This window comes from Schistocerca gregaria, chromosome 5, assembly GCF_023897955.1.
Source record: "Schistocerca gregaria isolate iqSchGreg1 chromosome 5, iqSchGreg1.2, whole genome shotgun sequence".
In the NCBI taxonomy this organism is placed as follows: domain Eukaryota; kingdom Metazoa; phylum Arthropoda; class Insecta; order Orthoptera; family Acrididae; genus Schistocerca; species Schistocerca gregaria.
Genome location: NC_064924.1, coordinates 97,397,599 through 97,417,173, shown reverse-complemented (window position 1 = coordinate 97,417,173; position 19,575 = coordinate 97,397,599).

Genomic DNA, 19,575 nt, shown 5'->3' with positions numbered 1-19,575 from the left:
CGGTCTCGTAAACTGACATACAGCCGGGAGAGCAGTGTGCCGACCACTTGCCCCTCCATATCCGCATCCAGTGACTGCCTGTGGGTGAGGATGACATGATGGCTGGTCAGTCCCATTGGGCCTTCCAAGGCCTGTTCAGATGGAATGAGTTGTTATATCAAGTGGAGAATAATAGATAGGATACTGAAGGGGATGTCGGAAGCAAGTGCTAACTAACAAGAGCATATTTTGAGTTATTGTCTGCTATATTTTTCCTTAAATTTAAAGACAAGAACATAAATTGAGAAAGATAGAAGAATTTATATAGAAGGATCCCAGTACGTGGTCTATTCATAAACAACAGATAATGTTTTCAGTCTAATCCTTACTAAATTGAGGGCTAGCATTTTCTTCTGCCAACCCTGTCAATTATACCAAAGTTTTTATATCTAAAAACAAAGACGATGTGACTTACCAAACAAAAGTGCTGGCAGGTCAATAGACACACAAACAAACACAAAATTCTAGCTTTTGTGACCAACAGTTGCTTCTTCAGGAAAGAGGGAAGGAGAGGGAAAGACGAAAGGATGTGAGTTTTAAGGGAGAGGGTAAGGAGTCATTCCAATCCCGGAAGTGGAAAGACTTACTTTAGGGGGAAAAAAGGACAGGTGTACACTCGCACACACACACATATCCATCCGCACATACACAGACACAAGCAGTCATTTGTAAAGGACATTTGTATCGCTCTGGCACAATATTTTGGCCACATAACTCGTTGCCTTCTTCAGGTGCTACATGAGACTGCTGTATTGGAGGATCTTATCCAGTATTTATGCCCAGACTGGTTCAACCAATGTCATGGTGATGCAAGTTATAGTCTTAGTACTGATTTGTCAGGGAAACTATTATTTGAGAGATTATTTAAAACGTTTCTGACACAATTTAATGACAACATCCCCATAAAGAAATGCAAATTAACTGACAAAGGCTTCACAAACAGGGCTACAAACAGACAAAATCCATGGTACACTAAACAGTTATCAAATATGAAAAGCCAAGTTAAGGTGTTGCACAATATATGTAGCAATCAGAAAACAGAACATGCCATATTAGCCTATATAAAATGCAGGAATGAGTATAAAAAAGCCATTTTGCAAGCCAAAAAAAGCACATAATTTCAATACCATTGATATATTAAAAACAAAGATTCCAAGACTTACCAAGCGGGAAAGCGCCGGCAGACAGGCACATGAACAAAACACACAAACACACACACAGAATTACGAGCTTTCGCAACTGGCAGTTGCTTCGTCAGGAAAGAGGGAAGGAGAGGGAAAAATGAAAGGATGTGGGTTTTAAGGGAGAGGGTAAGGAGTCATTCCAATCCCGGGAGCGGAAAGACTTCCCTTAGGGGAAAAAAAGGACAGGTGTACACTCGCACACACACACACACATATCCATCCGCACATACACAGACACAAGCAGACATATTATATGTTATATTATATGTCTGCTTGTGTCTGCTTGTGTCTGTGTATGTGCGGATGGATATGTGTGTGTGTGTGTGTGTGCGAGTGTACACCTGTCCTTTTTTTCCCCTAAGGGAAGTCTTTCCGCTCCCGGGATTGGAATGACTCCTTACCCTCTCCCTTAAAACCCACATCCTTTCATTTTTCCCTCTCCTTCCCTCTTTCCTGACGAAGCAACTGCCAGTTGCGAAAGCTCGTAATTCTGTGTGTGTGTTTGTGTGTTTTGTTCATGTGCCTGTCTGCCGGCGCTTTCCCGCTTGGTAAGTCTTGGAATCTTTGTTTTTAATATATTTTTCCCATGTGGAAGTTTCTTTCTGTTTTATTTACAATACCATTGATAATTCCACAAATAAGTGCAAAGCTGCATGGAAATTAATAAATGGTGTTGCTAAAGATGTAAGAAGGAAAAAAAAATTAATATAAGTCCCAAAAATTCAATGATTTCTTTATTAAATCTGTTGAAGCTGTAGGAAATACTATAATCAAACCTGATATCAGTTCATCAGAGTTACTTTTTAAAAATGTAGAACACCAACAGACACAGGCACATTTATTTTCTCCGAGGTCTCACCTAGGCTTGTCCTAAGCATTGTAAAATGGTTGAAATATTCAGACAGTGTAGATATATATGACATATCATGTAATTTAGTAAATAAAGTAATAGACTTTGTGTACCCCTTAACATTCTGTATGAATAAATGCATATCTGATGGATATTTTCCCGAAGAACTCAAAGTAGCTAGGTTACTTCCAATATATAAAAAGGAAGATATAGACTCACCTTCCAGTTACAGACCAATCTCCATAGTCCCAACTTTTTCTAAAATACTGGAATGTGTAATTTACCAACAGCTATCTGTTTATTTTTAAAATTAAGAATAATTAGTGAATCCCAATATGGTTTTAGGAAAAAGTTGTCTACTGTGGATGCTATAGACTTTGTAGTGAAATACTTACTTCAAGTGTTTGAGGATAAGGGCTAAGCTCAACTCACATTTTGTGACCTAAGCAAAGCTTTCGACTGTGTAAAGCATAAGCCACTCCTAGAAAAACTGGAATTCTATGGCATTAGACATAACAACCTTAAATTAATAAAATCATATCTTCAGAATCGTAGGCAAGTTGTTTTTGTCAGGAAAGCAATGTCGAGTATAGAACAAGTTGAGGTAGGAGTTCCACAGGGATCTGTGCTGGGCCCCTTTTTGTTCCTGATAATGGTAAATGATCTGCCATCATTTATCAAGTCCACCACTGTGTTGTATGCAGATGATACAACATTTCTTCATGCTAGTGATGATTTCAATAGCCTTAAAACTTGTGCAGCAAAGACAATTGACCAAGTTTCCTATTGGTTCAAGGCAAATGAATTCCTGCTGAATGAAAACAAAACACAGGAGATGGTTTTAGAGAGAAGCTTCTGTCAGATGATCCAAGTTATGTCAAATTTTTGGGGGTATACATAGATGATAAATTACCAGTTACAGTGGTCTTCTCCATCAAAAACTGGTATCCTAATGTTAGCTGTTTCCAATTTCACAAAGTACACCTTTTGAATAGCAACCTTCTTTTCATTTCATAACTGATCAGTACTTTTTTAGTTTATGACTGCGGAATGCTACCATATTAAGAATATTTATTTAGGAAAAGGTACATATAAATACACCTATTTTTACAAAGTGAATGCACTTGTGTGACCCAAATATCAAGTATTTGTCCAGCACTTATACTAAATTGTTTGGCCATAAGGACGGTGGACCCTCTAAACAGGCAGAGAACCCTAAACAAAGAAAAGTTGTTTTGATGGCAGACAGTCATGGTCGTGGATTTGCTCGCCTTCTGAGTGGTCAGTCCAGTTTACAAACAATTGCTTACATAAAGCCTGCTGCTTCTATGTCGGAAGTTTGCAATCATGTACGATCCACAGACGTTACTGACTTATCCTCTGAAGACTTTGTTGTGCTAATTGGTGGGTCAAATGACGTATATAAAAATGAAACCCACAAAGCAAAACAAGAACTAAAAAGGTGCTTAGGACAGTTGACACACACAAATGTTTTAGTGCTGAACATTCCACATCGGCAGAGCTTACCTTCTTGGTCATGCGTAAATAAAGAAATATAATGTTACTTAAAAACCGTCTTCATTGCAAATTTTTTATTCATATGACTGGTTTTGGTTCATTCAGAACCATCTTCAGATCTGATATTTCAGTTACAGGAGTAACCCGACCAAATCCAGCAATTTTCACATGTTACGTGACGGTTTTTAAGTAACATTATAAAATTACTGATTGCTGTTATCCCATAAGACATTATGTCTGTTTTTGCAAAATAAAGAAATAATCAATGCTAGGCAACAAATTTCATTACTTTGCAAACATTTCAGAAATGTAGAACTCGTAAATGTTAATAATATTGGGCGCAGATTCCACACATTACATGGATTGCACGTTAACAACATGGGGAAAAAACTGCTCGTCGGAAAAATCGAAGAAATTATCACCAAGAGGCATCAAACACTCAAAAGCAAAATCATCCTGGATTCGCCCCCCAAATATTTAAGGAAACAACGCCAGCAAAACCTCACTCACCAACATCAACAACAAAAGAAGGAACTAGGTGCCTCCAATATCCAGGCACAGTGAATGCAGTAAAATCTCTACCAATTGCAGACCCAACTCTATCACCAGCAGCAACATTATCAACAGTAAGAGCAACAGCTGAACAACTACCAGGGGAGCCAGACACAAAAGAAAATTCTGCTGCAGATGATAATAGAAGAATATATGCAGTCGGGAAAAGAAAAGCAGTACTTCCAGCACACCTGAATGATTTTTTATTGACAAGGTAAAGGTAAGTGATCAATTAAATATGCCAAAGCCTAACAAACCATTTAATTTCATGCTGATTCATCAAAATGTCCAATCATTGCTAAACAAATTAAGTGAAGTTGAAATTTTATGTACTGCTGAGCTAAAAAACGTTTCTGTAGTGTGTATAACTGAACACTGGCTGCCTAAAGATGCAATGTCAGTCACAAAACTTGCAGACTTCAATCTTTCTTCATCATTTTGTAGAATTACATCCAGTCATGGAGGGTCATGTATATTTGTTAAAAGTGGCATTGATTATTTTAACATAAAACCCATTGAACAGTTAGCTGAAGAGAAAATTTTTGAAGTATCCGCAGTTGAACTCTCTGCATTAAAATTAATAATCATCTGTGTATATAGGAGCCCTGATGGGAACTTAAATGATTTCTGTCACCAACTAGAAGCAGCTTTAAATACTATAAAAAACTTCAACAAAACAGTGATCATATGTGGAGATTTTAATATAGATTTTCAAGAAATCTCAAAAGACCAGCAAAGCTTGATGACCCTACTGGAAACATATAACATAAAAACCACCATTGACTCTCCTACAAGAGTTACACCGACAACTAGTACAACAATTGATCAGATATTAATAAACACAAATGTAAATAACAATTTCTGTGCCGGAAATCTTAATACTGGCTTCAGTGATCACTATGCACAGTTTATTGCTTTGCACAACCCAAGTGAAACAACTGAGAAAAAGGATCTTGTAAAAGAAGCAAGGAAATTCACTAACAAACTGAGACTAAGTGAAGAAACTTGGTATGAAGTGTATACTTGTGAAAATACCAACAAAAAGTTTGAAAAATTCATGGAAATCTTCATGTCATACTTTGAAGCTGCATTTCCATTAAAAAAGCAAAAATGTCAACCGAACTTCAAAAAGAACAAATGGATTACAACAGGTATTAGAATATCTTGTGCAGAGAAAAGAAGATTACACACTATAGCAAAGACACAGAACATGCCTCCTGAATTTCATTTGTACCTGAATAATTACAAGAGGATCCTGAAAAATGTTGTAAGAAAAGCTAAAACAATGGCAAATGACAAATACATTGAAAATTCAAAAAACAAATCTAAAGCTATATGGGAAGTTATAAAAAATCAAACAAGAAGTGAAACTAAACAATATAAAAATATGAACTTATGTTATGAAGGACAAATGATTTCTTGCCCAACAGAAATTGTAGGGACCTTCAACAAATATTTTGCAAACATAAATGAACAGTTGGTGAGTGGACTGGAAGAACACAACAAAATATCCCCTCCATCATGCAATAGTGTGAGAAATGTGTCTACATCTTTATTCCTTTCACTCATAAATTCTGAAGAAATTTTATCAGTTATAAAAACCTTGAAAACAGGGTACTCATGTGGAATTGATGGAATACCAGATGCAATTATTAAAAAAATGCTGTCTTGCCTCAGCTGAACCCTTGACACATTTGTGCAGCAGCTCACTGGCATCAGGAACCTTCCCCTCATGCTTGAAAACAGCAAAGCTGAAACCACTGTTCAAAAAAGGAAATCCAGAATGTGTTTCAAATTATAGACCAATAGCCCTACTGCCTGTATTTTCTAAAATTTTAGAAAAAGTTTTTTTTTATAAGAGATTGTCTGATTTCCTAAATAAAAATAAAATTCTATCTCCTTCACAACATGGCTTCAGGAACGGCTATTCAACTGAAAGTGCAATATTTCAATTTCTTAATGAAATCTATGCTAAACTGAATGCAAGTGAGTTTGTGACAGGCATATGTCTTGATTTATCTAAAGCTTTTGACGTCATTGACCATAATGCCCTACTGCAGAAGCTTGACCTGTTAGGAATTAGAGGTATATCCAATGAGTGGCTCAAGACATACCTATGTGGTCGCAAACAGGTGGTTGAAGTGCAATATACTGACCATAACAAAATCAGCTACTTCTATTCAGGATATGAAAATGTGAAATATGGTGTCCCTCAAGGATCAGTATTAGGACCCATTCTGTTTCTCCTCTATGTCAATGATCTTATGTACAACAAGTATTGCCAAACTACCCTCCAATTTGCAGAAGATACAAGCTTCCTTATTAGTGGTAAAACAGAAGAAAAACTAAAAGACTCCGCTATAAAAACAATGAACAGTGTAGAACAGTGGTTCAGCTACAACAAGCTAATTATAAACAAAGAAAAGACAGTAGCACTGAACTTCTGTAATGTAAAAGGAAGACACCACCCAAACATAGAAATAGAACTTAGGGACAGAGTTCTTGAAAGTGTTAACAGCACTAAATTTCTGGGACTCTGGCTCCAGAACAACACAAAATGGGAGGTACATATTCAATATTTGCAAAGAAAACTAACCAAAACCTGTTACATGATACGGACCTTAAAAACTTGTTGCAGCAAAGCCAGCCTGTTAAACGTATACTACTCCTATGTGCATTCTGTAATTAAATATGGCATAATCTTCTGGGGCAATACAACAGCAAATATTAAACTTTTCAGGATGCAAAAGAGAATACTAAGAATTATTGAAGGGGTTAACAATACGAAATCGTGCAGACCCATATTCAAAAAACTGTCACTTCTTCCTCTTCCTTGCATTTTTATCTACTAAACATCAGTTTTCATCAAACAATATATTGATAGACACGCAGATATCTTATTAAAAAACGAAGATATACATGCACACAATACAAGACAAAAATCTGACCTTCATGTGAAACAGGTGAGAACATCATTGTGCCAAAAAGGCACACTACATACTGGGATAAAGATTTTCAATAATCTACCTAAACATATTAAATCAATAGGTAAACTCTGCAGTTTTAAGGCTGAAGTAAAGGCATATTTAATTGATCATTGCTTTTACAGTCTGACAGAATATGTAAAAGCCAAACAACAAAAATAAAGATGCATTATTAATATTCTACTTTGTATGTTGCCTGTGATGTTTGTTGTATTTAAGAATCTGTGCTAAATTACCTGACTATCTAGTCCTTAGCAATGCAATACAAACTGTATTTTTATCTTGTAAATACCTAACCATGTCCAATGTCCTTGTATATATTCTATACATATAGGATTTGAAGGACTAAATAAATAAATTCATAGCATGGAATTAACTAACTGTTGTTCAGTAAAAATATAATACTCATTGTTGAGATCCCTATTGACAGAGTCTATGCTGTCAATATAAATGTACCACATTTCAGACATTTTGAATTTAATGAATGGTTTTATATAGTGCAAAAGCACCACAACTAAGAAAAAGTGCCTATTAAACATTAGGAATCCAAGACTGCTAGTTTAGATATCAGTGCCAAAAGTGGTGCATATGACCAGAAGAATATTTAACAAAAATCTAAATAACACATCAGGACACTGAAGTGTGGAACAACTCATTTGACGTTTGCATAATATCTACAACCATAATATCTCACATTAGGGAAAATAGTCACAGGCTTGGGAATAACAGGTGTCTGCAGTAGTATACACTTCATCCTTCTGGAAAGCAACATCCAAAGAGTGATAATAGAAAATATACATCTCTTGAATGACTTGTGTATATTAGAAACCAAATATATTTGAAACACAGTGAGAATAATAGGAGGAACAAGGCAAACAGTTATGACTAGACAGACGTATTTCCCTCCCTCTTACCACCTAACAGGTCACTCACACCCTCCCACATCCATATTAAGTCAGATGTGTGATAGTAGAGCAGACAAGAAGTATATGTATGTTATCTATACTGGAAATACTAAAATATTTGTGACATCAGCTCTGAGGAGACAAATGTATAAACCTCTTGTAGTTATCAGCAAAAGCTTACACTTTCTGTAGTTAGCAGCATAAGCTTGCTTAATGCAGTTAGCAAAAACAGATAACTAGTTATGAAAATTGGGTAGACTTCTTTTTAGTTTCTTTGTTTTAAATATGTCCTTCTGCAAGAGTTCCCAGTTTTCTTTTGTTTAATAACCTATGCATCTTGCCATTTTCCATTCTACAATAACTATTAAGCGAAATATTAACATTTGTCTGTACAACAGACTTCCACAGTTCCCGTGCTGAATGTTTGTCACAGATATCTACTGCAAATTCATCATTGGCCATGATGCAATCAAGAATTAATTTACCTGCTGATTACTGTTGGTTTTAAAGCCTAATGAAGGACTCACAGTGCTCATCAGGTAATAGTTGTTGCACCCAACAGAAAGAATACATTATGATCAGCAATGTCATTTTCTGTGGATATCATAGGCCACTTCTGTCAAGGTCTTAATGAGGTTGTGCTCAACATCACATAACAACGGCTTATCTGTTAGAAATTGAGTGCAGTTGCCACACTTTAACTTCTTCATCCTACTATAGAAGCACTATCCAGCAATGAATGTAAGCACTGGTAACTCTGGATTGATAAGTTCCAAATTACATTCACTGACACTTGACTTAAAAATATTTGATGCTGAGATGTCCAAGACTACATCTAGATACAGATTACAACTTTGTTGAGACCTAATTACAATTTTTTTAGCTGACTCACACTTTAAAGAGAGCTCTAACAAAGCTGATAATCTCAGCTTTTTCTTTGCCTTATTGACACATGGTACTGGGATCCAGACAGCCATTGATCCAGTCCAAATCTGGCTTCCAAGGCATCAGTCTGAAAATTTCCATGTAGCATGTATGACATTTTAATTTTTGACAGACAATAAGTTCCAAGTTCTAATAATGTGTTTGTTATATTCTCAAGTGCAGGGTGTGTTTCTTTACTGAAATTACCAGTTTAAAAAATCATGGAATTCCAATTGTCAAGCCAATAGAAACTTTTCTAGAAATTTATACTTTTCATCAACCTTGTGACTTGTTAGAGGCCTTTGCATTTCCATCCTAAGTCCAAGGCCTCCCAAAGGGGACTTCGCATTCAAAGTGTTCCACCATGTACTTATTATATTAATAAATTCAGCGGTTGCTTCATAATTTTCAGTTTACTTATAGGTCCTGATACCAGTAAAATACACCTGATGTTGTCATTCAAAGTTTGACAAATAAGCTCTACATTATGTTTTTCTTCAGATGAGGGCCATATAGCTTTCATACTTAAATCATTACAAAATTTAATAATTTGTTGCTTTCAGCATCAAATACGAAACTGACTGCAGAACATGAAGCTTGTTTTCTTACAGATGTCTTGTCAAAGCTCATAAAGAAAAATATCAGAGCCCCATCTTTCAAATTCAGACAGTTATTTCTGATGCACTTAAAATATGCATAGTGTCTATAACATAAATCAAGGGTCTGGAATGATCTGAAGGATATGAGTAAGCAATATTAAGTTGTGATGGATTTGCAAAATTACAGCTTTCCTATTGATTGTGTTATTGTAAGAAGAAATACAAATAACTTTTAAACTTAAGTCTTCAGTCCAATCCATACTTTTTTATTACACTGAACAGCTGGTCAGCTTTTATTGTATTGACAGGCACTTACTTAATGTCCTCAGATCATGTAATATGTTTTCCACAAGTAACAAGCCAACAAGACAGTTGTCATGTCTGGACAATGTTATAACAAACATAGAAAGAAATATGTATGAAACAGCACTTTTAATACCATGTATTTAGTAGATCATTAAGGGATATAGTTAATATAGCCAAGAAAAAATCCCACAGAGCAATGTTAACAATCCAAGCATGTTAGAATTGTTAATGAGGCTCTTATCAAGGCTTTTAGATCTTAAGGGTGTGTATAATAGAACGGTCCAACTTCCTGTCTCAGTTTACAAATGTTGATGAAGCTTTTGACAGTGTTGTCAATGTTGTTTCCAATTTATTTAGTAAGCACTGCACTAAGGTATTAAAAAGACACAAGGGAAAACCAAGTAAAAGTAATAAGAAGTTTACATCGATGATTCACATCTGACCTCAAAAAATTAAGAACATAGATCATCAGTCTCTATGACATACCAAAGAACAGGGAAGAAAATAAACTTCAGTACCTCCAACTAAAGAAAAGGTTGTTGTTGTGGTCTTCAGTCCTGAGACTCGTTTGATGCAGCTCTCCATGCTACTCTATCCTGTGCAAGCTTCTTCATCTCCCAGTACCTACTGCAACCTACATCCTTCAGAATCTGCTTAGTGTATTCATGTCTTGGTCTCCCTCTACGATTTTTACCCTCCTCACTGCCCTCCAATACTAAATTGGTGATCCCTTGATGCCTCAACACATGTCCTACGAACCGATCCTTTCTTCTAGTCAAGTTGTGCCACAAACTCCTCTTCTCCCCAATCCTTTTCAATACTTCATCATTAGTTATGTGATCTACCCATCTAATCTTCAGCATTCTTCTGTAGCACCACATTTCAAAAGCTTCTATTCTCTTCTTGTCCAAACTATTTATCGTCCATGTTTCACTTCCATACATGGCTACACTCCATACAAATACTTTCAGAAATGACTTCCTGACACTTAAATCTATACTCAATGTTAACAAACTTCTCTTCTTCAGAAATGCTTTCCTTGCCATTGCCAGTCTACATTTTATATCCTCTCTACTTCGATCATCATCAGTTATTTTGCTCCCCAAATAACAAAACTCCTTTACTACTTTAAATGTTTCATTTCCTAATCTAATTCCCACAGCATCTCCTGATTTAATCCTTGCTTTGCTTTTGTTGATGTTTGTCCTATACCCACCTTTCAAGACACCATCCATTCCATTCAACTGCTCTTCCAAGTCCTTTGCTGTCTCTAACAGAATTACAATGTCATCGGTGAACCTCAATGTTTTTATTTATTCTCCATGGATTTTAATACCTACTTTGAATTTTTCTTTTGTTTCCTTCACTTCTTGCTCAATATACAGATTGAATAACATCGTGGAGAGACTGCAACCCTGTCTCACTCCCTTCCCAACCACTGCTTCCCTTTCATCCCTCTTGACTCTTATAACTGCCATATGGTTTCTGTACAAATTGAAAATAGCCTATCGCTCCCTGTATTTTACCCTGCCACCTTTAGAATTTGAAAGAGAATATTCCAGTCAACATTGTCAAAAGCTTTCTCTAAGTCTACAAATGCTAGAAATGTAGGTTTGCCTTTCCTTAATCTAGCTTCTAAGATAAGTTGTAGGGTCAGTTTTGCCTCACGTGTTCCAATATTTCTACGGAATCCAAACTGATCTTCCCCAAGGTCGGCTTCTACTAGTTTTTCCATTCGTCTGTAAAGAATCTGCGTTAGTATTTTGCAGCCGTGACTTATTAAACTGATAGTTCGGTAATTTTCACATTTGTCAGTACCTACTTTCTTTTGGGATTGGAATTATTATATTGTTCTTGAAGTCTGAGGGTATTTCACCGGTTTCATACATCTTGCTCACCAGATGGTAGAGTTTCATCAGGACTGGCTCCCCCAAGGCTGTCAGTAGTTCTAATGGAATGTTGTCTACTCCCGGGGCCTTGTTTTGACTCAGGTCTTTCAGTGCTCTGTCAAACTCTTCACGCAGTATTATATCTCCTATTTCATCTTCATCTACATCCTCTTCCATTTCCATAATATTGTCCTCAAGTACATCACCCTTGTATAGACCCTCTATATACTCCTTCCACCTTTCTGCTTTCCCTTCTTTGCTTAGAACTGGGTTTCCATCTGAGATTTTGATATTCATACAAGTGGTTCTCTTTTCTCTGAAGGTCACTTTAATTTTCCTGTAGACTGTATCTATCTAACCTCTAGTGAGATAAGCCTCTACATCCTTACAATTGTCCTCTAGCCATCCCTGCTTAGCCATTTTGCACTTCCTGTCGATCTCATTTTTGAGACATTTGTATTCCCTTTTGCCTGCTTCATTTACTGCATTTTTATATTTTCTCCTTTCATCAATTAAATTCAGTATTTCATCTTTCACCCAAGGATTTCTACTAATCCTCGTCTTTTTACCTACTTGATCCTCTGCTGCCTTCACTACTTCATCCCTCAGAGCTACCCATTCTTCTTCTACTGTATTTCTTTCGCCCATTCCTAACAATTGTTCCCTTATGCTCTCCCTGAAACTCTGTGCAACCTCTGATTTAGTCAGTTTATCTAGGTCCCATCTCCTTAAATTCCCACCTTTTTGCAGTTTTTTCAGTTTTAATCTACAGATCATAACCAATAGATTATGACCAGAGTCCACATCTGCCCCTGGAAATGTCTTACAATTTAAAACCTGGTTCCTAAATATCTGTCTTACCATTATATAATCTATCCGAAACCTGCCATTATCCCCAGGCTACTTCCATGTATACAACCTTCTTTCATGATTCTTGAACCAGGTGTTAGCTATGATTAAGTTGTGGTCTGTGGAAAATTCTACCAGGCGGCTTCCTCTTTCATTTCTTAACCCCAATGTATATTCACCTACTACGTTTCCTTCTCTCCCTTTTCCTACTGCCGAATTCCAGTCACCCATGACTATTAAATTTTTGTCTCCCTTCACAATCCTAAAAATTTCTTTTATTTCATCATACATTTCTTCAATTTCTTCATCATCTGCAGAGCTAGCTGCCATATAAACTTGTACTACTGTAGTAGGCGTGGGCTTTGTATCTATCTTGGCCACAATAATCCATTCACTATGCTGTTTGTAGTAGCTTACCCGCATTCCTATTTTCCTGTTCATTATTAAATCTACTCCTGCATTACCCCTAATTGATTTTGTGTTTATAACCCTGTAGTCACCTGACCAGAAGTCTTGTTCCTCCTACCACCGAACTTCACTAATTCCCACTATATCTAACTTTAACCTATCCATTTCCCTTTTTAAATTTTCTAACCTACCTGCCCGATTAAGGGATCTGACGTTCTACCCTCCAATCCGTAGAACGCCAGTTTTCTTTCTCCTGATAATGACATCCTCTTGAGTAGTCCCCGCCCAGAGATCCAAATGGGGGAGTATTTTACCTCTGGAATATTTTACCCAAGAGGACGCCATCATCATTTAACCATACAGTAAAGTTGCATGCCCTTGGAAAAATTACGGCCGTAGTTTCCCCTTGCTTTCAGCTGTTCGCAGTACCATCACAGCAGGGCCATTTTTGTTAGTGTTACAAGGCCAGATCAGTCAATCATCCAGACTGTTGCTCTTGCAACTACTAAAAAGGCTGGTGCCCCTCTTCAGGAACCACATGTTTGGCTGGCCTCTCAACAGATACCCCTCCATTGTGGTTGCACCTACAGTACGGCTATTTGTATTGCTGAGGCATGCAAGCCTCCCCACCAACGGCAAGGTCCATGGTTCATGGGGGTGGAAAGAAAAGGTATAGATCAGAAATTATAAATCATAAATGAATGGCAAATGATAACTGTAACCAGAAATCGCAAAACAAATGCAAGGCTGCCTGGAGAATCATCAAAGCAGAACTGGGTAATACTAATAAAGTCACTTGTGATACTGCCAATATCACACCCAATTAAATGAACAACTTCTTTACTAATTCTGGTAACAAAGAACATCCAGCTCAACAAAATGACAACTATAAATCAGGCATTAATAAAAATTCAGAAAAAAACAAAGTTCTTCATAACACACAACAAATTTGCAACATTCTCATTCAAGTGGGCCCAAATTACTGTGACTGATTTTGCAGTATCTATAGCAAAATTCAGCAGTTCAGAATCAGAAGAATTGTATGATATGTCAAATTTTGTTATTAAGAAGATAGCAGACATGATAGTACAACAACTCTGTGTATTAATGAACTGGATTTTTATGAGTTGTTCTTTTCCAGCCTGCTTAAAAATTACAGTAGTTATCACTCTACATATAAAACAGACAAGTCATGTGTTGATGGCTACCATCCTATTTCCCTTGTACCAATACTTTTGAAAATAGTAGAACATTGCATGTACCAACAAATTTACAAACATCTCACCTGCAAAGGAATATTGACAAGCACTCAGTATGGCTTCAGCAAAAATTCATCTACACTGAAAGCTGTTAAAAATGCTGCTTTGACAATAGTCAGTATCTTTGAGGTAAAATCATCCATTAATGCTCTAGTGATTGACCCAAGCAAGGCATTTGACTCTGTAAGTCATCAGATTCTAATAGATAAACTGAGATGCTATGGCATTTGAGGTGCACAGCTTGGCCTTACAGAATCATATCTTGACAGTAGGAAGCAGGAGGTACACTTTAATGGTATGAGCTCTGGATTCCTAGATGTTTCAAGAGGAATGACTCAAGGTTCTGTACTGGGATCCTTATTGTTTGTAACCTATATTAATGACCTACCTAGTATTATGTGGTGTAAATCTGTTCTATGTGCTGATGATACCACTTTCATTGCAACTCGAAATGACTTAGAGGATCTAAAGGAACAAAGACAACCAACCTAAGAATTTGCAGTAACTTATCTAAAGACAATGAATTAACTGTAAATTGAAATAAATCTGAAAATGTAATTTTTAATGTATGCTGTACCAACAATGATTGTATGTCAGTTACACTTCTTAGTGTACATTTGAATTCCAAATTAACCAAGAACCTCCACACAGATTCGATATGCACTAACTTACCAACAGTCATTTAACTATTACATCAAGAAGTTAGAACATGTGTGAGTGAAAACATGATGCTCAGTTCCTACTTTCTATTTTTTCGTAGCCACATTACATACTGCTTTGGTGCAGCTCCACTCGGGCAAAAAGAGAGTTTATGTGGCAGAAAAACACTATCATAAACGTAGCAGGTATCTTCAAAGACAATGTATCTTGTAGGCCACTTTTCAAGAAACTGTGTCTCATTACAGTACCATCTTTATTTATACTTAGTTGCATAGTCTACACAAAAGAAAATCTAGAGAGCTACAGGTAAGGCAATCATTTTATTGTCATAATACATGTGACAAAGAAAAGATTTACCGGTTCTTTACAAAACTTACAATAGCTATACATAAAAAAGCACTCCGTCTTTAGGCCATGAGTGGCCTACTGGGACCATCTGACCTCTGTGTCGTCCTCAGCTGGAGGATGCGGATAGGAGAGGTGTGGGGTCAGCACACCACTCTCCTGGCTGTTATGATGGTATTCTTGACTGAAGCCGCTACTATTCAGTTGAGTAGCTCCTCAATTGGCATCACGAGGCTGAGTGCACCCCGAAAAATGGCAACAGCGCAAGGGGGCCTGGATGGTCACCCATCCAAGTATCGACCACACCCGACACACTTAACTTCAGTGATCTCACGGGAACTGGTGTATCCACTGCAGCAAGGCCGTTGCGTAATAGTTATACATACCTTGGAGTAAAACTGTTTAGTGCACTGCTGCCAAAACTACACACTAACTCATTAAAAACCTTTAGAAATTTTTACAAAATTGGCTTAAAAAGAAGGATTTCTATGACATAGAGGAATTTTTTGGTTGTGGATGGGAATATTTAAAATTTTAATTTATACTCATCATATGTCTTTATGCAAATCTACATGGCTTAACTGGTTTCTTTATTATTATTTGTATTATTCAATTTGCACAAACTATTTACATCAATAGCATGAAAAATGCTCAAAGATGAAATAAATAGAAAAAAAAATAAACATCTTTAAATGATGACATTGCACCTTGCACCATAAATACGTGTAGTGGTATTCCAAGAGTAGTGGTGTCATGTGCCACATGAACTAAGTTTCCTCCTTTGTTGTCTATGACTGGTTTAATCTGTATGTCATCTAACATGAGTGTAAAAAACAATCATGATGAGTCAGATTTTATACTTTCCCCCTAACATAAGCCAGAAAGTTTGGACTGTCAGGATTTACATCAACATTTTCACAGGCACTTCTAAAAGTATTGGGATGATGCAGGATAATATTTACGGTACTACATATCACTCTGTAAGCATGGCTTAAAATAAATACTAAAAGATTGGGAGAAAACTTACGTCTTTCAGGCGATGAAAAACTTAGCTGAAGCTGGCTTCTTACGAATGTAGAGTCAGAATTAATTTCACCTCCACACTTGTCAGCTGTACAAAAAATCAACAGCAATGTCTTGAAGATGCTTTTCTTCCTGTTTACACACTAAACTACCAGCAAGTTCTATAATATTATCCAGATTGTGGATATTATCAACAGTTTTTGAACTTTCCTAGAAGAGATTTCAGAAACCTTTGACATAAATGCTTACACTGAGTTCCTAATTACTAACTATGTGCAACATGCACCAAAGAACGTGTGGTGTTTTATCTGTATCTAAATAAAAAAAAGAGTATATATGAATATTTCACCACTGTAGACCTCTTTTCACTGCAAGTAATACAGTCAAGCTTTTGTGTTAGTCATGAAATGAACTGAAGGAAAGCTTCTTATTATATTCTTCTAGTGATTTAATGCTGTCCCTAATGATGCTTTCTGTGCAGCAGCTTCCCTTGTCTCCTGTTTTTCAGGAGAAGATTCTCTGATCCTTGGCATCACTTTAGAAATATACAAAGGGCAGTTAGGAAATTGGCTCAAAATAAACATTTTCCCTGAGTTGTAGCTTGCTTAGCAGCACAATTAATGTAGCTCCAGTTTTCCAGTCTACTGCTTGTGTTCCTCACAATATGTTGTCTTTGCAGAAATGCAAGTGACAGACCTATGAAGGGAAGAATAATATACTGTATGTATGTTGCTGAAACTTGTGCTGATACTCAGTTTAAACTGCCATGTACTTTGGTCAGTACATAAGGCTCAAAATAGAAACTAATGACCACAGAATACTTACCAGAAATGAATTATCCCTCTAGATCATGGATAACCATTTCTTTTGCACACTGTGCCAATTATTGCACCTGCACACTCCACACTGTGTGCTGCATGCGGCCATCCCCCCACGCAGACCTTGAGTGACGCACCTGTCCACCGCTACTACACTTCCGGTGTCGGAGGTGTCCTGCTCTGCTCACATCAATCTCCGTCAACATGTGTTACTCGGCAGGTTTCCTAAGCTACCTGCTTTGTAAAAACATAACCCAAAGACTTGGTTTGCCTTAGTAGATCATCTCCTAGACATCAACGGCATTTCTGACGATGGTGTTCATTTCGTCTGTCTGATGAGTCATCTCCACGCATATACAGACCTCATCAGCGACTTGCTCCTCTCACCGCCTGTCTCGCACAAATATTCGATGGCCAAATCACTGCTTATTGAGCGCCTTTCCTGCTCTATGGTGGAGGCTATCCATCAAATTATTCATGAGGAGCATCTTGATGACCGCACCCCTTAGCAACTTTGGCGGCGCCTGCGTGCATTAATCGATGATCAAGCAGCATTACCTGACACCACACTTTGGATGATTCGGATGTCCAAAATGCCTTCAGATCTACAACTTTATTTACTGTTCCACAATGCTGACCCCCTAGAGGTTCATTTACGCATGACGGATCAGTCTTATGCTATTATTCGTCACCGACACTGCCTATCACTAACGAAATCTACATCACCCTCAGCTGGCACACCTGTGCCTTCGGTTCCACACCTTGCTGGCAGAGGGCAGCATGCTCACTTTGGCACCTCAGCTGCTAGTAAGGAGCTACCACCTATTTTCCTGCAGGAGGTACTGCCATCAGGTTCCCTATAGCCGCTGACCTAGCGGCAACTCGATCGGCTACCGGCCCCGGTGCAGTCAGCTGCGGCCCCCTTCCACACCATATTAACCCACCAACTGGCCTACCCGCTGTGCTGGTTCCAAGATACCTAAGGGGATGCTGCCCACAACTGCTGTGTGTGTTCTGCCTACCCAAACAAGAGTGGCGGGCCACGTTTAGGCACCACTTCCTATCACGTTCCTTCACAGGCCTATCATCTGACACTGCACCACTCGCTTCAGCACCATGATACCTCTATGCCACAGACATAACAATGGGTACCCACTTTCTTGTCAACACCAGCGCCGACATTAGCATAATCCTGACCAAGCACGCTGCCGATGCACTATCACCTTCTACCCTCACCTTGACTGCAACCAATCTTTCTCCTATTGTAGTCCATGGCTCCATCAAGATGTCGCTTCACCAGTTCATCCCTACCGTTGGATCTTCCACATTGCCAAAATGGATGAACCTGTGATCGGGTTGGATTTTTTACACCGTTATGAAACTTCACCCGACCTGCACGCCGCCACACTCTGCCACATGTCTGGCTCTACTGTCCTGGCCTCACACAAGTTGAACACGACTCCACTCTCTGCCTCCTTGGCTACACTTTCCACACATGTGTCCCTGGTCAAGCACATTACTACATGACACTCTGAACTGTCAGACATGTACTCACACCCAGAACAATGCCTTACACACCTGCATCACCTCTGCCTCTGCTGAATTGTCACATGCACAGTGTACTGTACAGCGCCAATCCACAGACCTGCAACAAGGCAGTCCATCACACAACTCTACAGCGTCTTTTCATCATTCTGCTCTGTGTCAAGCATTCCACCATCTGCTGTTGTTTTCTCACCGCTGTGAACAAATCTGCAATATGCATCTGCATGCTCCCGTCCTGCACCACATCTCCCGTTGCTGACTTCAGCCGATGGCCCACCTATGCCACCCTGGTACACCAAGGTCAATGAACCAACATTGCCTGCAGATAGCTTCTTGATACCTATTGCTGACCCTGCAATGCAAGTATCAGCCATCACTAATGGCACTTCTCATAGGATTCCCACCATCAATGGCCCACCTGTTCATTATAAGGCCAGGCACTTTAACACTTCCAAACTTCTGTGCGCGAAGGAGTTTGTTCAGGATCTGTTAGGTTCATGTGTCATCTGCCCTTCCAATAGCAACTGCTCTTACCCTATTCACCTTGTTCCTAAAAAGGGCAGCACCTTACGCATCTACAGGGACTACAGGTCCCTTAATGCTCACACCATTATCGTAAACTACCGCATTCCTGTATCCAAGATTTCACGCAAGTACTACATGGTTCTAAGTTTTTCTCTGTTTTAAATTTTTCCAAGGTGTACCATCAAATCCCTATGCATCCACTGGATATTCTGAATATGGCCATCATCACACCCTTTGGCCTATTTGAATAGTGTTACATGCCTTATGGACTGAAAAATTCTGCGCAGACATGGCAGCGGTTCATTGTTTCCATCTTACTCCCTGTACCATTTGCTTATGCTTACTTAGATGATATACTGATCTTTTCCTCCTCCACTGTGGAGCATCAAGTTC